At 41.1% G+C, this 24,633-nt stretch overlaps 1 protein-coding gene across 11 annotated transcripts in view; it reads left to right on the top strand.

Annotated features, from left to right (window-relative positions):
• The first annotated feature begins 10,650 nt into the window (after positions 1-10,650).
• Positions 10,651-24,633, top strand: part of lrrc7 (leucine rich repeat containing 7) — a 645,519-nt gene continuing 631,536 nt past the window's right edge. For all 11 annotated transcript variants that reach the window (XR_010005385.1, XM_062978161.1, XM_008118416.3 and 8 more), the window contains exon 1: positions 10,651-11,071. The gene's annotated coding sequence lies outside the window, so the exon portion shown is untranslated. The remainder of the gene's footprint in view (positions 11,072-24,633) is intronic.

The following is a 24,633-nucleotide window of genomic DNA, read 5'->3' as shown; positions in this document are numbered from 1 at the left end:
GATGCTGCTAATTCTTTTCTCACCTCTTCTTAAAGTTCAATGTATGCCGTATAGACAGGAAGGAAGGAAAACAAAAAGAAACAAGGAACGCTGAACACAGAGCTCCTGGCTTACGAGTTAGCTGTAAGCTTTATTTTAGAAACTATATTTGGAATATTTGGCATTTTTGCTGAGCTTTCTAGAGAGGGAGCTGCCTAAAAGGAAAGTCTAACCTGCACTTTCATCATAGACAAGGCAACACTGGAAAGCAAGATGTCATGGTGTTGAAAGCTTTAGATAAGCTAATGATTTTTTTTCTTCTTGCCTTCTGGCTGAAATCTCAAAATTGCTGGTAGAAGTAAACTAGAAGGTTCACTAGGCAGAGAAGTGGATCATCCTCCAGGGGAGATTTGGTGACCTGACAATTTCTAAAGAGCCAGCAGCAAAACCTGAGCAAAACTACCCACAGAGAGGAAGCAATGGGGACAGGACTGCTGATGTGGCATTGTTTTTTTCTTACAGCAGATCAAGCTTGGAGTTATGATCCTGCAGCCATCTTCTTCACCCAGGGTTGCGCTCCCAAGTACATACATACCAGATGGCCTGGCCTACTGTCTGGAAAGTGCAGGCGCCTGTACTGCTGAGTTGCCACCTGGATTACTATATTGGTTCAGCTGCCAGAGAAACACACAGCTATGGATGAAAGCAGATGTGATTGCTTTTATGAATCTAATATTGTTTCTCTCAGATTTATGATGCTGAAGGAAACATATGGCTGATGGTATCCACTGCTTTAGTGGATGAGGAGGCTGGCAAGGCAAATGAATTGGATCCTGAGGTGTTGGTTTTTCGGGGGGACACAACTTCAGGCAAATGAGAAAGTACTTTCACAATGAAGTATACAGGCAGTCCCCAAATTACAAACATCCGACTTACAAATGACACATAGTTAAGAACAGGGATGAGACAACAGGAAGGAAGAGAAATCTATCCATACGAAGGGAAAATCACTCCTGAAAGAGTTACCATGGGGGGGGGGAGTGTCTCAACTAAAGCTTTATTGCCAATCCTTGTTTCCACAGAGAGCCAATTTTTTCAAAATCCAATTATACAGGGACCAAGTGAGATGAAATCTTTTGAACAGGGGCACAGACAGTAAAACAAACACATGTTCACCCTTCCCTATGCTATCCAAAGTGCTCTCGCACTCTCCCCCTCTCTCCCTCCCTCCCCCCTCTCTCTCTTTATATATATGGCTGGAGATACACTTAAAATGTATCTGTTTCAACTTACAAACTAAACTTAAGAGCAAACCTACAGAACCTATCTTGTTTGTAACTTGGGGACTGTCTGTCTAATTCCTGTTCATGGGTGAATCAAAGATCACAAGTACTAGCTATCTCCAAGTATTCTGCATTTATAAATGAGTTCTAAATTATGTCTTTGGACTCGCTAATATTTTCTCTCTCTCTCTCTCACACACACACACACACACACACACACACACACACACACACACACACACTTCCCTCAAGAGTATGGCAACATACGTTATTTTCATTTGTTGCCCCCTGTGCATTTGATTGTTTTAAGATGCAAACTTGTACTGTGTTCAAATTATGTACTTTTACTTTTTAAAGTTTCCTTAAAACTTAAAATGAAAATTTTAAAATATTTTTCACAGAATGGTATAATTATAAATTTTCTTTTAAAATCACTGATTGAAAAGAACCTCTATGATTTTAGGGCTGGTTAGAATTATTGAAATGAAATATTTCACACTCTGTAATTCCACAGATCTTTAGAATATAGTGGGCATATTTTAGGGGGTTAGATACATTGCGGCTTGAATTTATACTTAAATTGCTCTACGAAATCAATTATGTACAATTACTTGAATGTGTCTTTTCTCCTCTTGTTGTGTTCCCTTCAAATTAGCAACATTGACAAGTGATATAAAATGTTAAAGGTGTTTTGTGTGTTTTGTTTTGTTATAGTTTCACACGGAAAAGCAAACTTATTTTGGGGAAAACATATGCACCAATGCATAGGTTAAGCATTCTTACTATTAAGTAATCTCTCACTTTTTAATCAAGTTGGTCTGCCAACCTTATTTCAACAATGGTGGACACAGTATGAAAGAGTATGAAAGAGTATTCCACAAAGTATATTAGGCCCGGAAACCTCCAAGCTGGCTCTCAGATGATGATGAAGATAATGGAGCATCAACCTATACAATCAAGGATGGGGCAATAAAGCACAACACTATAAATATATATGAAATGAAATTCTCAACACTACCCATCTCAGCAATCTGAGAAACAACTCAATTGATTAATTTGTGGAATGAAAAAGAAAGGTCTTCAACACATACAAACCCAGTTGAGATCCTCCTCCATACAGAGGTCTAAAGGAAGACCATTCTACCGATGTGGATCTAAATCTTGGAAAGTCTGAAACAGATTTGGCCCAAACTGGAAGCCAGTGAAGTGATCTATGTGGAGAAGAGATTGCAAATACTTAAGGAGATTTAAAACAACCTGGGTGGCACTATTTGTGATTTAAGCCAGAGGAAGAGGAGAACAAAAACAAATCTGCCAGTAGGCTATTATAGTAATCCAGATGTGACGAAACCAAGACCTGGACAAACAGATGGGCAGTCTCAATTGTCAAAGACCACTGAAGATCCTGGAATATTCAAATTATGGAACTAGCTGTTGCCCTGATAAAAGGGCACAGGAACAAACAACTGTCCAGTAGACCCCTTACACTCAAGACAGGGACCCTGTATACCCCTGAAAACACTATGGAGATAGAAAATGATTGAACAAAAAGTGTTACCCATTATTCCCAGTGATACCAAAATATTTGGTGGTCCAAAGTATCAAGGACTTCAGATAGAACCAAAAGGAACAACTTAAATGTTTGATGCTGAGACTTTGCCATTAGAGCACATGTGTTAATATCAAGGTTCATGGGTCAAATCCAGGCCACCATGTCATTTTATATGACCTTCCAGATGCTGGACTACAGCTCTTGTGTTCCTCATCATTAGACATCATTACTAGAATTGATGGGAGTTGTGGTACAGCAACATCTGTTCTGTTTAGTTAGGAGAGGTTTGACTTTAGATACAAGGCTTGTATCTAAATGTGATGTGATGTCTGACATTAAAATGACCTTTAATCTTTCCCCAACTACAGAGCCTCAAGTATGATTGGGTTGCCATTCTCATTATCCTTAAATCAAAAGTTATGGGAATTATCGCTCAATAACACCTGGGGACCCAAACTGAGTAACAACTTAAGGGCACTGACCACTATATATACTGTATAGAGTTGGCTTTTTGTATCCACAAATTATCTGTCCATGGATTCAATGACCCTTTGAAGGCGGACATAAGGCTGATGTAGCCCTCGAGGAAAATGAGCTTGACACCCCTGTGCGAGAGTATCATTTACAATTTTAGTCAGTGGAGTGACCTGTATGAAAATCTGATTGAAATGTGTCAGGAAGATTATCCATTTGCTCATGGGAAAAGATAGACCAAAGCATGGCTGACATGTGTGTGCTTTGCTTAGAGCAGTGGTTCTCAACTTGTAGGTCCCCAGATGTTTTGGCCTTCAACTCCCAGAAACAGCTGGTAAACTGGCTGAGATTTCTGGGAGTTGTAGGCCAAAACACCTGGGGACTCACAGGTAGAGAACTACTGCCCTAGAGTATGCCACTGGCTTAGATAAATATTTGGATCTAGCTAAAATGCATCATATGTGAAGTGGTCTGAGAATCCTTACTCTATGGTCTTCTAAAAAATTGTACAAAGAAAAAAATGTAATCATGATCAGTGTTACTTATTATCCTGAAGGTAGTATGTTCTTATACATGGGATTAACTCCCTGATAAAGTGTTACTTCTTGAGTGGTTCTTTCATTGCTATATCTTTTATTAGCTTTTGTTATAGCATTCAAGTGCTCTTATCATGGACTAATTTTTTCGGTTAAAAGTACCAGCAAACACTTCATACTGAAGGCAATAAATCTACATGGCCCACAACACCCTGGCAGACATTACAGAAATATACAGAATTATAAAAACCATTTAAAATAGCTAGCATCAGCAGTTTGAAAAAAAGCAGAACTGAGGCAAGTTATCTTCTGTCTGACATTTCTAAAACACTGAACTCCATCTTCTTTTTCTGTTCTAATCAACTTGCTTTGTATTGGCACTCGCAAAGTTCTTAAATTACCATGGTTCTTCTCCAGTTGTTCATCTCTACCATCCAAATCATACCATCCAAATCACAGTATTTTTAAAAAGCTCTTCTATATACAGGTACTGTTCAAATTTCACACATAAAAAGTGAGATACTGCACATATGATAAAGCAACATAAGACTGTGGTTCAAATGGCAAATGTAGAAAAATGTACAAGTTTAGAGAGGCCATCGAAATTTCCTTTTTCCTGATCTTACTGGGAAGGACAAAATTCTATCACCCCTTTCCCTTCCCCCCTTCACTGAATTAACTTAAATAAGCTGATGCTAAAATAAACTGATGTTGAAAGTGTAGGAGAGATAAACTAGACATTTTTAAATCAGCTGAAAATGTGGGCTGGCAGAGGATTGACTCGGACAGTTTTAAGATGTGCTGCTAGAGTTTGGGTCTACGTAGACATGTGGTAATGGTGGTGGTGGTTAGGTATGTTTCTTGAAGTAAAATCACACATGCTGATGCTATGAAAAATCACATTCTCTTCCACTATGTGTACAACCAGCCCTAGATGCCATAAGCAATGGTATGGAATTACAAGTGTTTCAGTCCAAAAACATTTGGAGAGCCACAGAACACAACATCTCTGGAAAGTCACAACTGTTCATCCCTGTACTAAACCAATGTGAGCATTTTATGGCTTTCTAAAAGTACTCTTTCAGCAATGATGTTCGGCCTATTATGCAAATAATACTTAATTTGGCTTAGAAATATATATCACAATATAAAATCATCATTAAAAACTTGACCCTTCCTCTGCAATACTTACGCATTAAAAGCACACAGTAGTTAGAATCCTATCTGATTCAGGTAACAGAGAAACTTCTTCAAAAGAAGTGGGTTGGGATTTTGCAGAAAACTCTACTGTGTGGAAGAGTTAGGCCCCTTCTACATGGCCATATAATCCAGATTATCAAAACAGAAAAATCCAGATTATCTGCTTTGAACTAGATTATATGAGTCTACACTGCCATATAATCCAGTTCAAATCAGATAATCTGGATTTGATATGGATATGTAGAAGGGCCCACACCAAATGCAGCCAGGGAGCTCAGTTACAGGAATGCTGGACACAAATACCAAGGACCTCTTTGATCCTTGCCTAACCACAGCCTCTGTCCCCTAGGGAGTTAAAAATATGGCAATAGGCATGACAGAAAGTGCATAATTGCCAAACTGACTTTAGCTCCCAGAATCCTTTATTAGCAGGGGTCAATGTAGAAGGGCAGAGCTATTTTGGATCTTTAAAATATACATCAGCACATATAGTCAATACATGGCTGTTGTTATAGGCTAAAAACAAATTAAATAACAATTGTACATAAAAATATTCTTAGGAGCCCATTTAAAAAGTAGGGGCAAGCCAGTGAAAGAGAAAAAATGTGACTCATCTTTAGCTAACTCATCTGTTGCATATTCAAATGATGGCTCACGTGTGATAGTTCCAGTTTCTTGGGAAATTGTAACTGTTATGGGGATGGTTCGGCCCTTGGATTACACCTCCCATCATTCCTTACCATTGGCTACTATCGTTCAAGCTGATATGAAGTGGAGTCCACAATTTACAGTGCTAGATGCTTCCCAGCTGTAAATCTGTAGAATGGTACCCTTCATTGCATTGAATAGCAAAACTATTAATCATCCACACCATTTCTAATCACATGTTTTATTTTGAAATTAAATTGATGTTTATTTTTGTAAAGTTTGTCCCTTTTCCTAATGCAACACTTAAGACAAGGACTGTATTTTTTAAAAAGTTGTTAAGGGCCAAGATGCTACATCAAGGACACATTGTGCAACTTTGTTTTTTTGAAGTTACCCATGGGTTGGGCTATGAGATATTATTCCAGATCATAACATTACACACCCAAAGTGCATTGCACAAGATGGGACAAAGCGATCAGTGTACATTGCAAAATGTGTAATGCACAATTATCATTGTGCAACAATGGCACTACATGGATAATTCCACTTTTGTAAACTTCAACAAAAGACAACTGTGTGTTGCCCAAAACTGTCCACCAGTTTGCTCACACATGTGTAAGACACCAAGAGAATGTCAGCCAAGTACATCAATCCCTGTACCCAAATACTATTCTTGTTCAAGAAGTCTCATTTCTAACTTTTTTGTGGTAAAAACCAAAGAATAAAAAATCCCAGGAGCAGAAAACCAATTTCTCTCGTAGGAAGACCTTTGCTTGAAACAAGGCCTATCCGATATAATATGAGGAAAAGGACAGTATCAGACATCATGCATCAAAGCCAGTGACAGTTTAGTCATAAGAATGAAACCTAGATTTTATTTTGTTGTCATTTTGAATGGACCTGAAAACAGACAAGCTGAGTTTTCGTTTTTGACATTCTCATTTGACAGCCTGTTTCTGACTGAAATGTGTGGCTACACTTTATTTTGTGAGGGAGAAAAATCTTGTTGTTAAAACATAGGGATTTCTGCCAGGAACCACAGCAGTTGATATACCTTTTTAGGGTGAATATTAAGAATGGAGGGGCAATGTGGAAGATTATTATTTTTTATCTTCCATGTGGAAAACAACTGCTTGTCTAGGAGAAAGGAAACACAATGGAAGTAATGAGTTCAGTCTTGACTAGTGATTCTCAGCCTTAGGTCTTCCAGCTGTTTGGTACTCCAACTCCCAGAATTCCTGACAATTGGTCATTTTACTCAGGACTTCTGGCAACTGATGTCTGAAACATCTCAAGGAGGAAAGATTGGGGACCACTGGTCTAGTTTTAAGTTGTATCTACACTCTAGAACTAATGTAATTTGACATCACTTTAGATGTCATAGCTCAATGCTATGGAATCCTTGGAGTTGTAGTTCTGTGAGCACTTTTTGGCAGTGTAGGCTAAACATCTGGTAAAATTACAACTCCCATTTTTCTATAGCCATGAAAGTTAAAATGGTGTCAAACTGTCTTCATTCTACAGTGCAGATCAGGCATGGGCAAACGTCAGCCCTTCAGGTGTTTTGGACTTCAACTTCCTATCGGCTGTTAGGAATTGTGGGAGTTGAAATCCAAAACATCTGGAGGGCCTGGTGTAGATGCACCCTAGTCCCATTCACAGCAGACCTACTGAAATCAAGACTAACTTGTAGTAAGGACTACCTTGTCTCGTTGGTTTCAGTCTAGCCACATGACTAAATCTGGATTCAACTCAAGTTGTGCAAAATTGCAAAAAGGAAAAGGGAAACAGTAGAAGGAGGATTATTTATGGATTTAAATTGTTGGAATCAGTCTACATTGATTTTTCTTATACATCACTCAGAGATTTTGTGATATAGGGCCAGATATCGGCAAGGAAGGAAGGAAGCCCAAAAGGGGTGAAAGGTAGGTTGAACAACCTTTCATTTTAAGTCAGCTTTCTTTTAAATGGGCCCAAGAACCAACAGTATCTTCAAGTGTACGCACTGAATAGTGCTTCCAAATGATGTCTTTTAAAAACACTAGATTAAAAAAAGTAAATGGCGAAGAAACAAAAAGGTATATAACTATATGCTGTCACTCCTGCTTTCTTAACAATTGCTGCCTGAGGCAGTTGCCTCATTCATTTTAATTCTTCCTAATGAACATCACCCAGAGAGAAGAGGGAATAAGAAGGGAAAGGAGCAAGAAGAAGATGCTCATCACTGGGAAGGAGAGTGCTGTGCTGTGAACTTACATCAGGACGATTTTTACCATTAGGCAGAATGAATGAGGGCATGGCCTTGGATGTATACCCGCAAAATGTCATGAGTTGCAAGGGACAGTCCTGATTAATCTTTTGCTGTCTTGCTTTTTCAGTTGCCTTTAAAATGTCCCAGTTTTCCTTACTTCAATTGTTGAAAACTGATTTCAAAGTGGAAGAAGTTTTTGCATGCAGTTATCTACACAGTGGAGTTGGGGAAAAACAGGGGCTGGATCTTGCCATTCTCTACAGGCAAAAGCAAACTGTTGCAGATTCTCCAAGTTTGTAAGCTTTTCCTCACTAATGCCCTTTGCCAGCTTGACCACACCGTGACATCACTTGGCCACATGCATTCCAGTTTTTTTATCTGTGAAATGTTGGAGGGGATGTGAATGGCAGTTTTTGTGGAGCTAGGAGGGAATGAGGTTTTTGGAAGACATGGATGTATGTCCCATGCTGTTGTTTATTCGTTCAGTCGCTTCTGACTCTTTGTGACCTCATGGACCAGTCCACGCCAGAGCTCCCTGTTAGCCATAGCTAACAGGTGAAGCCAGTCACTTCAAGGATAACATCCATCCATCTTGACCTTGGTTGGCCTCTCTTCCTTTTTCCTTCCATTTTCCTCAGTATCATTATCTTCTCCGAGCTTTCCTGTCTTCACATAATGTGGCCAAAGTACTTCATCTTTGCCTCTAGTATCCTTCCCTCCATTGAGCAGTTGGACATTATTTCCTGGAGTATGGACTGGTTGGATCTTCTTGCGGTCCAAGGCACTCTCAGATTTTTCTTCCAATATTACAGTTCAAAAGCATCTATCTTCCTTCACTCAGCCTTCCTTACGGTCCAGCTCCCGCATCCATGTTACTATGGGGAATACCATTGCTTTAACTATGCGGAACTTCATTGCCACTGTGATGTCTCTACTCTTCACTATTTTATCAAAGTTGGTCATTGCTGTCCTCCCAAGAAGTAGATGTCATCTGATTTCCTGGCTGCAGTCTGTGTCTGCAGTAATCTTCGCGCCTAGAAATGCAAAGTCTGTCACTGCCTCCATATTTTCTCGCTCTATTTGCCAGTTATCAATCGGTCTGGTTGCCATAATCTTGTTTTTTTTATGTTTAACTGCAACCCAGCTTTTGCACTTTCTTTTTTCACCTTGGTGATAAGGCTCCTCAGCTCCTCCTCACTTTCAGCTATCAGAGTGGTATCATCTGCATATCTAAGGTTGTTAATGTTTCTTCCAGCAATTTAAACTCTAGCCTTGGATTCTTCAAGCCCCACACGTCGCATGGTATGTTCTGCATACAAGTTGAATAGGTAGGTTGAAAGTATACAGCCCCGCCATGCTCCTTTCCCAATCTTGAACCAGTCTGTTGTTCCGTGGTCTGTTCTTATTGTGGCTACTTGGTCTTTATACAGATTTCTCAGGAGACAGACAAGGTGACTTGGTATCCCCATACCACCAAGAACATGCCACATGATAACTGGCAAATAGAGGGAGAAAACATGTAGGCACTGAGACACTTTGTATTTCTAGGTGCGAGTTTTCCTTTTCGCCCCATGTAAGCCGCCCCGAGTCCCCTCAGGGAGATGGGGCGGGGTATAAAAATAAAATAATAATAATTATTATTATTTTATCGCCTCATTGCACTACTGCAAAGACTTGGTCTCACAGCCTGGTCTTTACCATCTTTCTGAAGGACAAGAGGGAGGGGCAATCACTAATCTCACCAGAAAGGGAGTTCCATAGCCGAGGGGCAATCACTGAGAAGACTCTGTCTCTGGTCCCTGCCAATCGCACCTGTGACGGTGTACGAAGTGCCACTGTACAAAAGCTTGAGCATTCTTGAGCATTTCCCTTTTTTGGTATGGGGATATAAGTAGATTTCCCCCCCAATGATGTCCTTTAAACAAAATGGCCAAATTAAGCTTTGCTTTTTGGATTTTCAAAGACTGGATGATAGATCTGTGCATACAGAATCCATGGATATAGGTGGGGGTGGGGCACTGTCCTGCCCTCTCCAGAGATCACAGCATTTGCGGGGATGGTGACAGAGAGCATGAGATTATTCCAGAGCTCCTCAGAACCCCAGTATTCCTAGCAGTCTGTAATTTCATGGAACTGAAAGACTGTTGAATCCCATTGAACGAGTACAGTACAATCTCAATAGTTGCCCCCTTCTTTTTTCTGGGCTGTACGAGGAAGTCCTACCTCTGCACTGGGGTCTCAGGCAATTAGCATTGGTGGTGAAGAAGGGGACGAACGCGAGAGAGCGTGCCGAGGGCGCCTGCGCAAGAGTGGGCGGAGCAAGGGGGCGTGCGCTCTGCCCGGGGATCGTGGTGGCCACGTGCGGAGTACCGCGAGGGAGGGAGGGAGGGAAGGAGACACTCGGAGGGGGCGGGGCTTTGCGCTCTTGTCGCCGCGCCCCCTCCATTTTGACAGAACAGAGAAAGACTGAGAAGGCGAGGGGAGGAAAGTGAGGGGGGGGGATAGGTTGTTTCTCCTCCTCTTCCTCTGCCTGTTGTGGCTTGGGTTCAGTCAGACGAGCCGCCTCATAACCCCCTTGGAAGGAAAGGGTCCCTCGCTGCCTGTGTTACCTCTGAGGGGATGGGAGTAGCCTTCCCCCTCTCTTGCAAGCCTCCAGCGCAGGGACAGAAGCAGCTTCCTTTCCCGCCCTTTCTCCTTGAATCTCGACTCTAATGGCAACACCATTACACCTGTGAAGGAAGGGGAGTGACAACCATAATTAAAGGACCCCCAAGCCTTCAGCGCCTCGGAGTCCAGCCCTATTGCCAAACGGAGAGGCTGCGAGGAAGAGGGAGGAGCCGAGGAGCCCCCTCCTCCCCTATCTCCCTCCCTTTCCCGCCCAGGAGTGGAGCCTCGCTCCTGCGAATCCGGGCTCCTGCAAATGCGCTGGGGAGGGGGCGGCTGAGCGCGCGCGTGTGTGTGTGTGTCCCCCTCCCCCTCCTTTCCCTTTTCTCCGCGTGGCCGTTTCCAGGGCTGCGGCAGGAGCCCGAGAAGCCCCTCATTCGTCCTTTCTCCGGGCCCTAAAGGATTTACTGGATGAAGAAGAGCTCGCGCGTGGGGTGCTCGGCGCGGGGCTCTGGCACGAGGCGAAGAGGCTTCAGCTGACGAGGTACCTTGGGGAAGCCAGCGGCACCGGCAAGCCGGGTCTCTCTCTCGCTCTCCCTGTGTGTAGGTGGGTGGGATATTCCGCAGCGTGGCAAAGGGGTGGGGGTCGCCATAGCTTCCCTTCTTGTGATTTAAACAACCCCCTTCCCTCCCAATGCTGTGAGGGGCTGCGCCCTTTTCCCGGCCCAGGACGGGCTCTCTTGGGGCGCCCCCCACCCCGCCCCACGTCTTCTCCCGGCCGTGGGTGGGTTGCGGCACGAGGGGCGGGCACCCCAGGGTGCTGCTGCTGCTCGTGGTGGTAACTAGAGGAGATGCGGTGGTTGCTAAGGGAAGAAAGCCTCGCTGCAAAGGAGGAGGAGGAGGAGGGAGGGGGGAAGGCGAGGGAGGGGCGGGAGGGGTGTGTGGAGGATAAGATGCCACCTTCCCCCGCCTCTTCGCCCCCTCCCCTGGAAAGACGTGTGGGTGCCAAAGGGGGGAGTGCCCACCTGGCCATTCTTGGGCAACCAGTGCGGCGAGGAGCATGGTTAATATCCAAGGGAGAGGAAGGGTCTGCTACTAAGCACATTCATCTCTCCCCCCTCCCCCTTTTTTTTCCTTCTTATCTCCTGTCACTGCGGAGGGAAAGGCAGGGGCCCCTTCCACACAGCTGAATAAAATCCCACATGATCTGCTTTGAACTGGAATATATGGCAGTGTGGACTCAGATCATCCAGTGTGAGATTTTCTGCCTTGATATTCTGGGTTATATGGCTGTGTGGAAGGGCCCAGGGGCAGGCTGCCTGCTGTTGCCACGGTGCCTTCTTCTCTCTTTTTTTCCTCCTCCTCCTTTCTTGCTTTAGATACCATACTGGGCCCAATCCGGTGCCACTCTAGGAAGGTGTGCCCTGCCTGGAGTTCGGGTCTCGCCTGTGGAGCTCTCAGGAGGAGAGCCACCCCCTTGCCTTCTTCCTTCACTCTTTGGCTGATCACGGGAGCACTCGTGATGGTCAGGTTCAGAAATACGGGAGGAATGATACGGGATGCGATGGCTTCCCTTCTCGTCTGCTTTGGGCGATTTCAATAAAGCAGTGGAAGCAAGGCTCCATCCTCCCTGCCACCCCCCTCACAGCCACGCAAGGGCCTTTCCACACAGCCATATAACCCAGAACATCAAGGCAGAATAACCCACAATATCTGCTTTGAACGGAATATCGGAGTCCACGCTGCCGTATCTTCTTCATTCACACAGTCGTTCCCGACTCTTCGTGACCTCATGGACCAGTCCATATATCCCAGTTCAAAGTAGATAACGTGGGATTTTATTCAGCTGTGTGGAAGGGGCCCAAGTGAGAAGCAGCGGTTTTGCTTCTTGTAGGCTGGATCCCTTCCTCCTTGCACAGTTTCATTCCTTTTGCCTTTGGCGGTAAAGCAGTGGAAAAACAGACTCCATGCTGAATTGCTGTGAGTTTTTCGGGCTATATGGCCATGTTCCAGAAGCATTCTCTCCTGACCCTTTGCCCACATCTGGCAGGCATCCTCAGAGTTTGTGAGGTATATTGGAAACTAGACAAGGGAGGTTTATATATCTGTGGAAGGTCCAGAGTGGGAAAAAGAACTCTTCTCTGTTGGAGGCAAGTGTGAATGTTGCAAGTAATCACATGGAAAAGGCTTGCAGTTTCAAGGCCTGGCTGATTCCTGCCTTGGGGAATCCTTTGTGGGTGGTGTTAGCCGGCCCTGATTGTTTCATGTCTGGAATTCCCCATGTCAGACTACACAGAGAAGCCATTAAACACACAAGCATGTGGACAATTTCAACAGAAAGGAAGAAACCATGAAAACGAACAAAATCTGGCTACCAGTATTTAAAAAAACCTCTAAAATACAGTAAATAAAGAACAACATTCTGAAAACAAGGAATTCCAGACATTAATTCCAGAGCCAGCTAACACCTCCCAACAAAGGATTCCCCCAGGCAAGAATCAGCCAGGCCTTGAAATTGCAAGGTTAAGTGAACTGAAACTCTGAGGAAGCCTGCCATAGATGTGGGTGAAATGTCAGGAGATAATGTTTCTGGAACATGGCCATACAGCCTGGAAAACTCACAGTAACCCAGACTCCATCCTCCCTGCCACTCTGTTCGCAGCCAAGCAAGTGAGAAGCGGGGGTTATGTTGCTTGGAGGCTGGATCCTTCCTCCTTGCAGTTTCATTCCCTTTGCCTCCTGTTGGCAGCATGGCAGAAAGGTCTGGGCAAGTGACAGATGGAAAGAGCGCTTTCATCTGCGCTTTCTCTGCCTCTCTGCGGGAGGCTCTGTCCCTCCCTCCCTATGATCTCTTTGTGTTAATATCTTAGATTAAAAAAATAATAAATCCAGAAGATGGGGCAGTCGGTTGCGACTTGCATGAACCGCTGCCGCTTTCTGCCACTTTGCACACCAGGGCCACTCCCCTGTGTTGTGCCACCCAGGTGGCTTTTCTATTTAGGAAGCACCATGACGCCCAAATCCCCCTTTTCATATTACATTGGTCTATTTTTCTTGATGACCATTGTGTCAAGATTATGCAGATGGAAGAGTGATAGAAAGCAGGCATGCTCCGAGATTTCCCTGTGTCCAGCTTTGTGCAGCTGGGACCAATACCTATTGCTACAGTTCACATCAGAACAACTGAGGGCATGAAGGCTTTAGTCCTTGCACATGCAAAGTACTATTTCCATGCACTCCACCCTTTCAGTTATTTTAGAGCTAGAGACAGATGCAGCACTACATCGTAAGGAAAAGGCAAGTAATTGGGAAGAGGCAGTTCTTTCTGGGCAGTGCCATTGGGCCCAATATAGCCCAGTTGAGACAGCAGCAAGTGAACAGAGGTTGTACCATCCTTCTCTGGTTCACACATGTTCTTGTGGCCAGTCCTTCTTGTTCTCCTCTGGAGCATTGTGTCCACAGAAAGATCAATGGGTCTTTCGCAGAAGCTGGGGTTTTGACATTTGCTCTACAGTACTGACTCGTGATGACTTCCTAGATATGGCAAAGTTAGATTGATCTCAGTATTGAAATATTAAGATCTGCAGGAATGAGAATCATTGACGAATGTTAGAGAGTACAGAGTTAGGTCCCTTCCTCACAGCTGTATAAAATTTCACATTATTTGCTTTGAACTAGGTTATATGACAGTGTGGACTCAGATAACCCAGTTCAAAGCCGATATTATGGATTTTCTGCCTTAATATTCTGGGTTATATGGCTGTGTAGAAGGACCCCTAGGTTCTGGCCTCCAAGCATGCTGGGAAAAGGTGTGAAAAAAAGAGAAACCACACAGTTTAAGGCAGGCATGGGCAAACTTGGGCCCTCCAGGTGTTTTGGACTTCAACTCCCACAATTCCTAACAGCCAGTAGGCTGTTAAGGATTGTGGAAGTCCAAAACACCTGGAGAGCCCAAGTTTGCCCATGCGTGGTTTAGGGACATTAAACTGCTCAATCTTGTAGTTCCAGGTGCTTTCAGTGTATGTGTACATACATGGGCTTGCTCCTATGTTTCCGTTGCCTGTAGATAAGAACACAATTGGGAATTCTTGATGTTGACGTTTTAAAAAAAAGAGTGAAATGGTATATAAAAGAATATTAGGGCTGAAAACAGACTGTCCCCAGTGTAACTGCTCTGCAATGAGGTGTGGGTATCACAGTATTCTTTTTTGTTGTTGTTGTTGTTTAAAAGAGAATCCAAAGTGGTGGTTTATTTTATAGCCCTCCCCCACACACCTTGTATCACTGCTGTTAAAAAACATGAAACTGTCATGAAAAAATATATATTCATAATCTCATAAGTGTAGTGAGAAACGGCCTTCTATTTCAGCCTATCATTATGAGCTCTGTTTCTCCACCATCTCTCCTCCAATGGTATGTAACTGTAATTTAAGAATGTAATGTAAGAATGGCTTGCCCTTCAAATGCGGGAATCTATGTGAAAGAGAAATCTGTGACCCAACCTTGCAGTTGTTTCAGAGCCGTCCCAGTGCTACAGTGAATTCATGTGAGAAATAATTTTGGCCTATGACAGACTACCTATATCTACCTTCCTTCCTATCTATGATTCTTCATCTGAAGTATGGAGACTGTTTCTATGACACCATACAGCAGGCGGTAAATCCAAAAGCTGGAAGCTATAGCAAAATATCAGTGTGGAAAGCTCTTGTTCAGGATTCCTGGTAGCCTTGCCCCCTCTCAACTTGGGCCCCTTCCACACAGCTGAATACAATCCCCCATTTTCTGCTTTGAACTGGAATATATGGCAGTGTGGATCCAGATAACCCAGTTCAAAGCAGATATTGTGGGATTTTTTTGCCTTGATAGTCTCGGTTATATGGCTGCGTGGAAGGACCCTTGGTTAACTCTAATGATTCTCAAACTTTGTCCTCCAGGTGTTTGGAGTTTCAGTTCATTTCTTGATGTTTGGCCAAGCTGCTTGTGGCTTTTGAATATTGAAGCCCCCAACTGACTTGACATTCAACATATCATACCTTTTGAGCATACATGGGGTCCTTCCACACAGCCATATTGCAGAATATCAGGGCAGATAATCCACAATATCTGCTTTGAAGTGGATCATTTGAGTCCACACTGCCATATAATTCAGTTCAATGTGGATTTTATACAACTGTGTGGAAGGGACCTTAGTATTCAGTGGGAAGTTCTGGGTGTCTCTCTTCAACCTCAGTAGTATTATCCCATAGCAGATACTGTAGTATTAAAACAACTATTATTTTTACAAACCTTGGTGTCCATCCAGGGCAGCAGAGGCATTGGATGGTTCTGTTATGACCACATAAGTATTTACATTCTTCTTTGTGCTCTAGAAGTAGATTGAATTGTTCTCCTTTAAAAGAGAGAGAGAGATGTGCCACTTTTCTGGATTAAATAAAATTTAAATCCATGTATCTTACAAAGAATGGAAGTTATGAATGTCTATTGTAGAAAAATCTACGAACAGGATATTTTTGTTTCTAGTTAAAGCTTACAAAGGCCTTGCAATTGACTCATGTGAATTTCCAGTAATTTTAATATCTCTAGACATATATAAAATATCCAATATATTTGAATTGGAATAATGTTTTCTGGTTGTACCTATTCTTCAGCGAATAATTAATTTTTCATTGTTCCTAGAAATTTCACTATTTTCATTATTCTTACTATTTGTCCAGAAAGACAGGAAAACCTTCTGTGTAATGTTTTGCAGCCATGGTAAGGAGTAATTGTTTGACTGTTAGGTATAGATGCGTTTCTAGATGCTTGTGATTTATCTGAAAGCCTTCCTTGCAGGCAGCTTGTATAAGAAAAAATTGGAGAGCCATGGTGTTGTGGTTACACAAAGATAGTGAGGTTCCCTTAATTAGGTCACGTATGTAGATAATAGCACTCTGTGTATTTTAATGATGCTTATTATATTCCAGCTTCTCTTTCTCTTTTCCCTCTCTCAGCAGAGTTTAGGAATTTGGAACAGAAGTTTCTGTAGCCCATCACTGCAGGTTGCTTTCTTGTAACTGTGGCCATCTCAGAAGATCTCTGACACACAAGTCCCTTTTTGAGTTTAGAGTATCTGGTTTCTGAATTGCGCTTAATGAGATTTTAATTAGCCTTTCCCCTGCTGTAAGAATGAGGCAGGTTGACATCTCTGGATGTGTCTCTTCCTGGCCCACTTAGACATAATATATCCTGTATAAAGCCCAAGTTCCTGATAAGAGGAAGATAAATATATTCTTACCATAGGTATTTATAATGTTGTCACCATGGTAACATTTTCATGCTTTGTACTTGGCCTCTGACATTTTCACCTAAAGAGAGCTCAACACAGATTTCTATTCTTATTTCTCTAAGGGTGTTGGTGGGCAGTTAGAAAGCAAAGAAGGTTGAAATTTGAATAACAGCAATTACATTTAATGTGTTCCTGTTAGTGTTACATGCACACACACACATCAGTAACTTGTGCTGACAAGTTATGTGGGTGTCTGTTCTATGCATCAGTTTATTCTAGTACTCAACAAAAGGTGCAGACTTACCATGGCAACCTCCTCATTTCTTCATCAAATGTGGCTGTGCGTATGTGCCAGAAAAAAGTAGCACCTTCTTAAAGAAATCACAACAGTGCAATTTGTAATCCAGAAAGACAACTCAGTTGTGCAGAATATGTATTCTGACTGAAATCAAATATGGGTATATGGATAGGTGACTAGAACATTGGCCTGTTCTTCCCTTCTCCCCAAATAACATAGATTTTAGATAAGACTGATTTTACACTGCTTTAAAAAAAGTACATCAGAGAAAATCATGGTTTTAACAATGTGATTCTTTTTCATCCAAAATTGAATGAGAATTTAAGTCATCCTGCAGTTTTTTTTATAAGAAAAAATGGCAAAAGCTGTCTGTATATCATATTTCTTGTAAATTATTATTAACTAATTTATACTGGCTGTTAGGAACTGTGGGAATTGAAATCCAAAACACCTGGAGGGCTGAAGTTTGCCCATGCCGGCTGTACAGGGCCTCTAGTGTCCAATTATGAAACAGTATCCCTTTTACATACAGTGTTCCCTCACTACTTCGCGGTTCACTTTTCGCAGATTCGCTGTTTCGCGGTTTTTCAATAAACTCTAAAAGACTATTATAAATCATAAAAAATTACAATTTACAGCCTAAGGAAGAGGGAAAGGAAAAGCTGAAGGAAGAGAAAAGGAGCCCAAGCAGCAACGGGAGGAGAAGGAGGCGGTTTATCAACACGCGATTGGTTGATAAAGACTTAAAATAGTGTATAACTACTAAAATAATGTATAAATATTAAAATAAATATGGTGTCCCTACTTCGCGGATTTTCACTTATTGCAGGTGGTCCTGGAACCTAACCCCAGCGATAAGTGAGGGAACACTGTATATATTAATGGACATGCCTCATAATGGCAGAACCCTCAACCTAAATGTTTTCCAATGGGAGAGAGGTTTCTGCATATTTTTCTTCCATTAAAATCAGTGGAACTGAAATAACTTATTTATTAGTGGTCATCTGTTAATTATTCTTGGGTAATTTTGGTTTTTAATACACACACACACACATCTCTTATATAGTGTATGTGTGAAACAGTGATAGTATGAGACAGGTCTGTTATGTGGAAACATATTATATTAACTGGAAGTGTCTTTTATATACCTAATTCCTAGTTAATTTGCCATTCTTAAGATTTTAGAACTGTTATAGCTTTCAACTTTTATTCCATTGGTAAGATGAAATTAACTTAACCAGTTGTTATCTTGTGATGTTTCAACTGTTTTGCAATCATAACAATATAGAATCCATAAGTTCTGTGGTTGTGTGCCTTCCAGCTATTTCTGACTTTTGGTGACAGTATGAAAACTATCATAGTTTTTGTAGCAGAATTTGTGCAGAGGAGAGTTTGCCTTTGCCTTCCTCTGGGACTGAGAGAGTGTGACTTGGCTCTCTCCATTGTTCCTATCACCTGAAATTTCATACTTGAGAAAATTGTTCTGTTGCATTAGAGGTTTCAGTTGAAAATGAGATCAGTAAAAAATCTGGCAGTGGCAGATTGAGAAAGCTGCAACCCACTCTATATGTGAAAGCTCCCAAACCATCAGAGTGGCTTTTGGGAGACATTGTAAGAAGGAGGTATAAGCGTTTTGCTCGTAGGAGTCTGGATATAACTCTGTGAAAGCAATACCTCATAACATCAGAGCATATAATGCACATTCTCCCTGATAATTTTAGAATTATCTTTTATCCCTATCTTTCCTTGCTTCCACATATTCAGTATACTATATGTTTGGAACAGGCAATCATTTAATGGAATTGAAAGTTTATGTGGTATAAGAAGAGGAAGAAGAAGATTTCCAACAGTGATTTCTAATTTTACTGAAGAGATGTAGGATGCTAATTAAAACAGAAGCTTTCATTGTTTCTCTTAATTTTTATTTATTTTGAATATTACCTTAGCATCTCTGCAATCCATAGTCAATGTAAATATGGGCTTTTCCTAAATGCCTTTAGACTGGATCTTGCTTATCTCATTGGCAAAAGAAAACACACCAATTTACATTACCATCTTCACAGTGCCTGTTTATAAAGAAAACCTTCTGAGGGCCTCTCTATACTGGCCTCTACCCTTACTGGACGAGAAAATGCTCTTGGACATTCAGATAACATCCAGGGACTTCTAGTCCACTATGCAGGGTAAAACAAGTCAACTCAGTTTTACCCTGCATGAAGAGAAATGCTCCAGAGTTTTGTTGAAACTTTGTAGTCACCTCGTACTTTGAGATTAGTGTGGGCAGTTGGACTTGTTTTGATGTGTCACCATTCCCTTTCCCCTGAGCCCCCAAACCAGTAAATGGGGATGAATCAGGCCTATGCTGTCTACCTCCTCTCTACAGCGGAGCTTTGGAGGGCTCCTGACTATCACCAGGGACATTTGCTGAGATAAGAAAAAATGCTCCTGCAGCTAGGGAAAAGGGAAGGGGGGAATCTCGAAGCAGTGACAGGGGACGGGAGTTAAGGTGAGGTGGCGGTCTAGTGGGGTTGAACTGGTTTTGGGCCACCTGGATGGTCTAAACTCCACCTCACTACCACTGTGGGATGGAGGCAGGCAGTGTAGCCACCTTCAGGGTTGGTCCAAAGTGATGATTAAATGGTTCCTGTAGATGAGCTTTGAATGGAGTAGGATTTGATCCCAGAAAGCAGTGTATAAGGCTGCTATTTAAATTGAAATAAATAATGTGAAAATGCCATCTGTCAATAAAAATTATACCAGTTTAAGTCTAGTATAAATAGTATTTTTGTTTATAAAGGGTAAAAGTAAAGGTTTTCTCCTGACATTAAGTCCGGTCGTGTCCGACTTTGGGGGTTGGTGCTCATCTCCATTTCTAAGCTGGAGAGCCAGCATTGTCCATAGACGTCTCCAAGGTCATGTGGCCGGCATGATTGCATGGAACATCGTTACCTTCCCACCAGAGTAGTACCTATTGATCTACTCACAATTGCATGTTTTTGAACTGCTAGGTTGGCAGAAGCTGGGACTAACAGCGGGCACTCACTCTGCTCCCCGGATTCGAACCTGCGACCTTTCAGTCCGCAAATTCAGCAGCTCAGCGCTTTAACACGCTGCGCCACTCGGGGGCCCTCTTTTTGTTTATAGGAGTTCACAAATACTGATGCAGGAATTGACAGATCTACCTGTTTTCCATTCTTGTGCATTCAAACTTTATAACTTTTTGAAAATTATGATAAAGAAAGAGCTCAAAGAAAATTCCTGCCCAAACTTTTGCCAATTGTACTTTTTTATAAATGCATTTTTCATTTTTGTAAATTCCAATTTTAAACATGAGTTGAAATAAAATTTTCACTCATCCTTAGTATAGTAGAAGAACTTACATAGCAAAGATTTGGTCCCTGGACATTTCATAAGTGTTGCTTTAATTTGGTGGTGGAGGTTGCATTCCTTAAAGTTGTTTCTTATGTTGACCTTAAGACGAACCTACGGTATTACACATTTTCTTGGAAATATTTGTTCTTAGGGAGTTTGCCTTCCTCAGTGACTTGCTATGGGTTTCCATAGTTGTACAGGGATTTGAACAGTGGCACCCAGTGTCCTAATTTAACACCCAAACCACTGCACCATGACAGTTTACAGATGTAATTTAGAGGAGAGATGAAATAGTATGAATCCAGTAAACAATTCCAACACTTGTGGATCAGATTTTTGAGGCATAATTACTAAAAAGTACTTGATTGCATTTCTAACATGTTAAACTACAATTGTCTGGTTGTGCAAGATTAAATAATAGTTATTCTAACATTTCTATTCAGTGGTAGAGGTTGCGTATCCCTCATCCACAATTGCAAATTTCAGGATTTTTTTTGGATTTTGAAATAATTATAACTAAGTCACAACATAGTAAAAATACACAATAATTGTAAGCATTCTATAAAATACACATATTAGAATGAATTTCAGTGAAATACACATTTTATAGCATATTTCTATAACATACATATTAAAATACACAGAACAAAGAATAAAACACAGAATGTGAGTTTAAAATTCATGATTGAAACTGACTGCATAAGCCTACCGGAAGAGATAGATCTAGTCCTCTGAGTGACAGTCACCAGTTGGGTTCTGGCTGTTTGGAGTAGCCCCTCAGAGAACCTAGGTGTTCAGGGTGGATTGTACAGGAGAAGGTGACCTTATAGGTCACCTGGACCCAAACCATGTAGGGTTTTAAAAGCCAAAACCAACACCATGTACTTTGCCTGGAAACTAATTGGCAGCCAGCCATACCCATATTCTCATATATGTACACCTTGGAGATTGGAGCCAAGTCTAAACACAGAATTCATATAAGTTTCTCATAAATCTTATACACATCATCTGAAAATAATTTTATTCAATATTTTTATAATTTTGTACATGAAACAAAGTTTGTACATTCTGAAACATCAGAAAGCAGAGATGTGACTATCTCCGTCACTCTCTCCACAAACATTTTTGGATTTTACACCATTTAAGAATTTGGAACTCTGAATAAGGGATTCTCAAACTGTACTTGATCCTGGTTAAATTATACAATGATTCTAATACTGGGGGGTGTCTTGGGAATGCAAAATGTCTTATAGACTAGCCTTGTAACATGTGAGACGAATGACAAAATGAAGTGTGGAACGGTCCTCCACACTGCAACACTTTACTCCATTTTTTCCATCTGTACTCCCCACCTCCAGAAAAGTCAGCTGGCATTTCTTACCCACTGAGAGAACTTATTTCTTAATTAAAATCTGGGGAGTCTTCCTTCCCTTAGGTTTCTCCTCCCAAAAAAGATTAATTGTGCCTTTACAAATTCCAAGTTTGTTAGTCCTTCTCTCTTCTTTATACATAATGTCATTTGGGATATATTAGCAACAATATTTAGGTCTGAACGTGTTAGGAAGTAATAACAGAGACAGAGGTATTTATCCCTAAATAATTTATTGGGTATTATGAAAGGTCCCAATCAGAGCCTAGAAAACATCTTGCGGAGGGGAGATTAGAGGGCCCGGCATCCTCCAGCTGGCATGGCCCTAAACTATGCTGTCTGGGTGGTTCTGAAAATTGCAATTGAAATGGCTTTTAAAAGCTCCATTCAAGATCCTTGTTTTTTATTGAATTTGATTGTGGAAGCTAGACTGATGTTAAGAAAATTCTGAAGAGTATTGACCAACTGCTAGTAGAGGAAATACAGGGAAAATATATCTAGAACACATTATTAAGGCAAGGTCATATTTAAAACTATTACTTTTTTAAAATCTAGGGGAGATGTCAATGTATTTTATTCTGGATGGATCAGGAGTCACGGTATTATATCTACAAATATTACAGATGTAATCAGATGGTTTTGCTTTACATAAACATCTGCTAATACATCAAAAGCAATAGACTATGGGAAATTAACAAACCATAAGTGGGCAATATTTCAAAGCAAAGTGTATATATGCATTCATTAGCAGCACTGGACATATGGCACACTTTTACTATTTTGAGGATTGCAACTACTGTAGATTTTAATTCTGTTGAACATTTCCGCAAGATAAAATTATATGTAATGAGTGGTTAATGCTTGCTGTGTATACTAACAACAGTTTAAGTGGGAAAGTATATTGATCCAAAAAACAATCATAGTTTCTTTGAAACCATAACAATTCATTGTATATTTATTTAGGGATCTTTCAAAGTATATGCATTATTTAAATTCACATAAAATATACCAAAATATATTGAAAGTTACTTTAAATATTCTATGATAAAATTTAGGTTGCTGAATGTCAATTTACAATAAAATGGCTTTAGACATGATGTCAGTGGAAGAGGAGAACTGAGAACATTCACTTGCTCATGTTCTTGCAGACAATTGCCATAGTCAGTAAAATGGGCTCCAGTTGACAAAACTTTCAAAATACTGTTGTACCATTTCAGGAATTACCTTAGATATGGGCATTTTAATGGATAGGCTGGTTGCCCTTTGTTCATTTCAGTGTGGGATACCAAGATTATCAATTATTCTATTGATGTAACTGCTCTAGATCACTTACTGGCTTGAGGTCCAGTGCTTCATCTTCAGCTACTTCCTGAATTTTCTGATATTTAGGTTATCAACATCAGCACTGTAGAATTCCATAACCACAAAGCCCCCATCCACAGTTGAAAGGGTCTTTCTAGCAATTTAGATCTTGCAGATGATTTTATGGTATACTTCCCCTGGACATTACCACTAAGTTTTGTTGGATTGCTATGGCCACCAGTGCAACTCTTATCCTGGACCAGGAATGTGGTAATTCAGTGGTGTTGTTCGATCATATCTTTGGTTTCACATAATCACAGTCTAGTCAGGAATTTATCTTTCATAGATATGGAGGTCTTATTGTATATTATTCTTGGAATCTAGTAGAAATCCATAGGATCAAGCTGTGACTGCACATGGTAGAAATACACTTTGGATATGGAATGTATTTGCTAATCTCCACTAAACTTTGCATAACTATCATTATAACTTCACTAATGTACATGTATAAATGTCCATCGATTACTTATACATTGTTATACATTTATAATTCATTTGTTCATTTGTTCTTTCATTTAATTTTTATATCACCATTTCTGGAACGGCTCAAACATGTTCAGAAATGGGGACCTATTTTTGGAACTGCTCTAAGGTCCCCACAACCTTAATTCAGCTCTGTTCAAATCCATCCATTTGTATGCGTGAGTCAGCTTTCTCGATTTGAAACGAGTGAGTCTGCCTGCTTATGTTGTGGCTCCATGTGGATGTTGACTTATTAATGATTGGTATCTGTTTACATATATGTAGAAATGTCCCCCTCCTCTCTCTTGTTTACAGTAATGAAAAAATAATGACTTCACTGCATAGCAGTAATGGCAAAAGATCCTATGACGTGTCTTGTGAAACCATAACAGCCATCATTGCTAACCAGCATAAATGATTATTTTGGTTGATGGGAGATGCGTTAGTGTTGCCTGGTAGATGGCAGGTTCCCTCCATGTGCTATCAAGATCTCCTAGGAAAGCTAAGAGAATTTTGTAAAGTTGTCCATTAGAAGTCATGTTCTTTGCCGCCAGCAGTGAATGTGGAGTTTCAAGAGTACAGTTAGCCTTGAGAGAAGATAACTATCAAATATTTAGATGACATCCTGAGAATATAAAGAGAATGATTGTGTACTGTATGTATTGAGGAAAGGACATGAAACAGATGGCTTAAATTATGAATAAGAAGATTCAGATCTGAGAGAAAGTCCATACTGTGAGAGTGATTCAGCACTGAAGATTATTTAAAGACATTTTTGTCTCTCTGTAGAGATGAATGCTAGGAGTGCTTTTGGTGTAGCACAGAAGTAAGGAACTTTTGAAAGTTAGGGAACATATGTCATCAGGATATATATTGTCTTCACAACTCTGGAAGTGTGCAGACATTATGAAAAAAAATCGGAAAATGGATTTGGGGGAAATTTTGGAGGGTAGTGGTCTTCAGAGTCCAGCACCCTGT

Source organism: Anolis carolinensis, chromosome 4 (assembly GCF_035594765.1).
Source record: "Anolis carolinensis isolate JA03-04 chromosome 4, rAnoCar3.1.pri, whole genome shotgun sequence".
NCBI classification, from domain to species: Eukaryota; Metazoa; Chordata; class Lepidosauria; order Squamata; family Dactyloidae; genus Anolis; species Anolis carolinensis.
The sequence above is the reverse complement of the archived record's forward strand: the minus strand, read 5'-3'. Positions and strand labels throughout refer to the sequence as shown.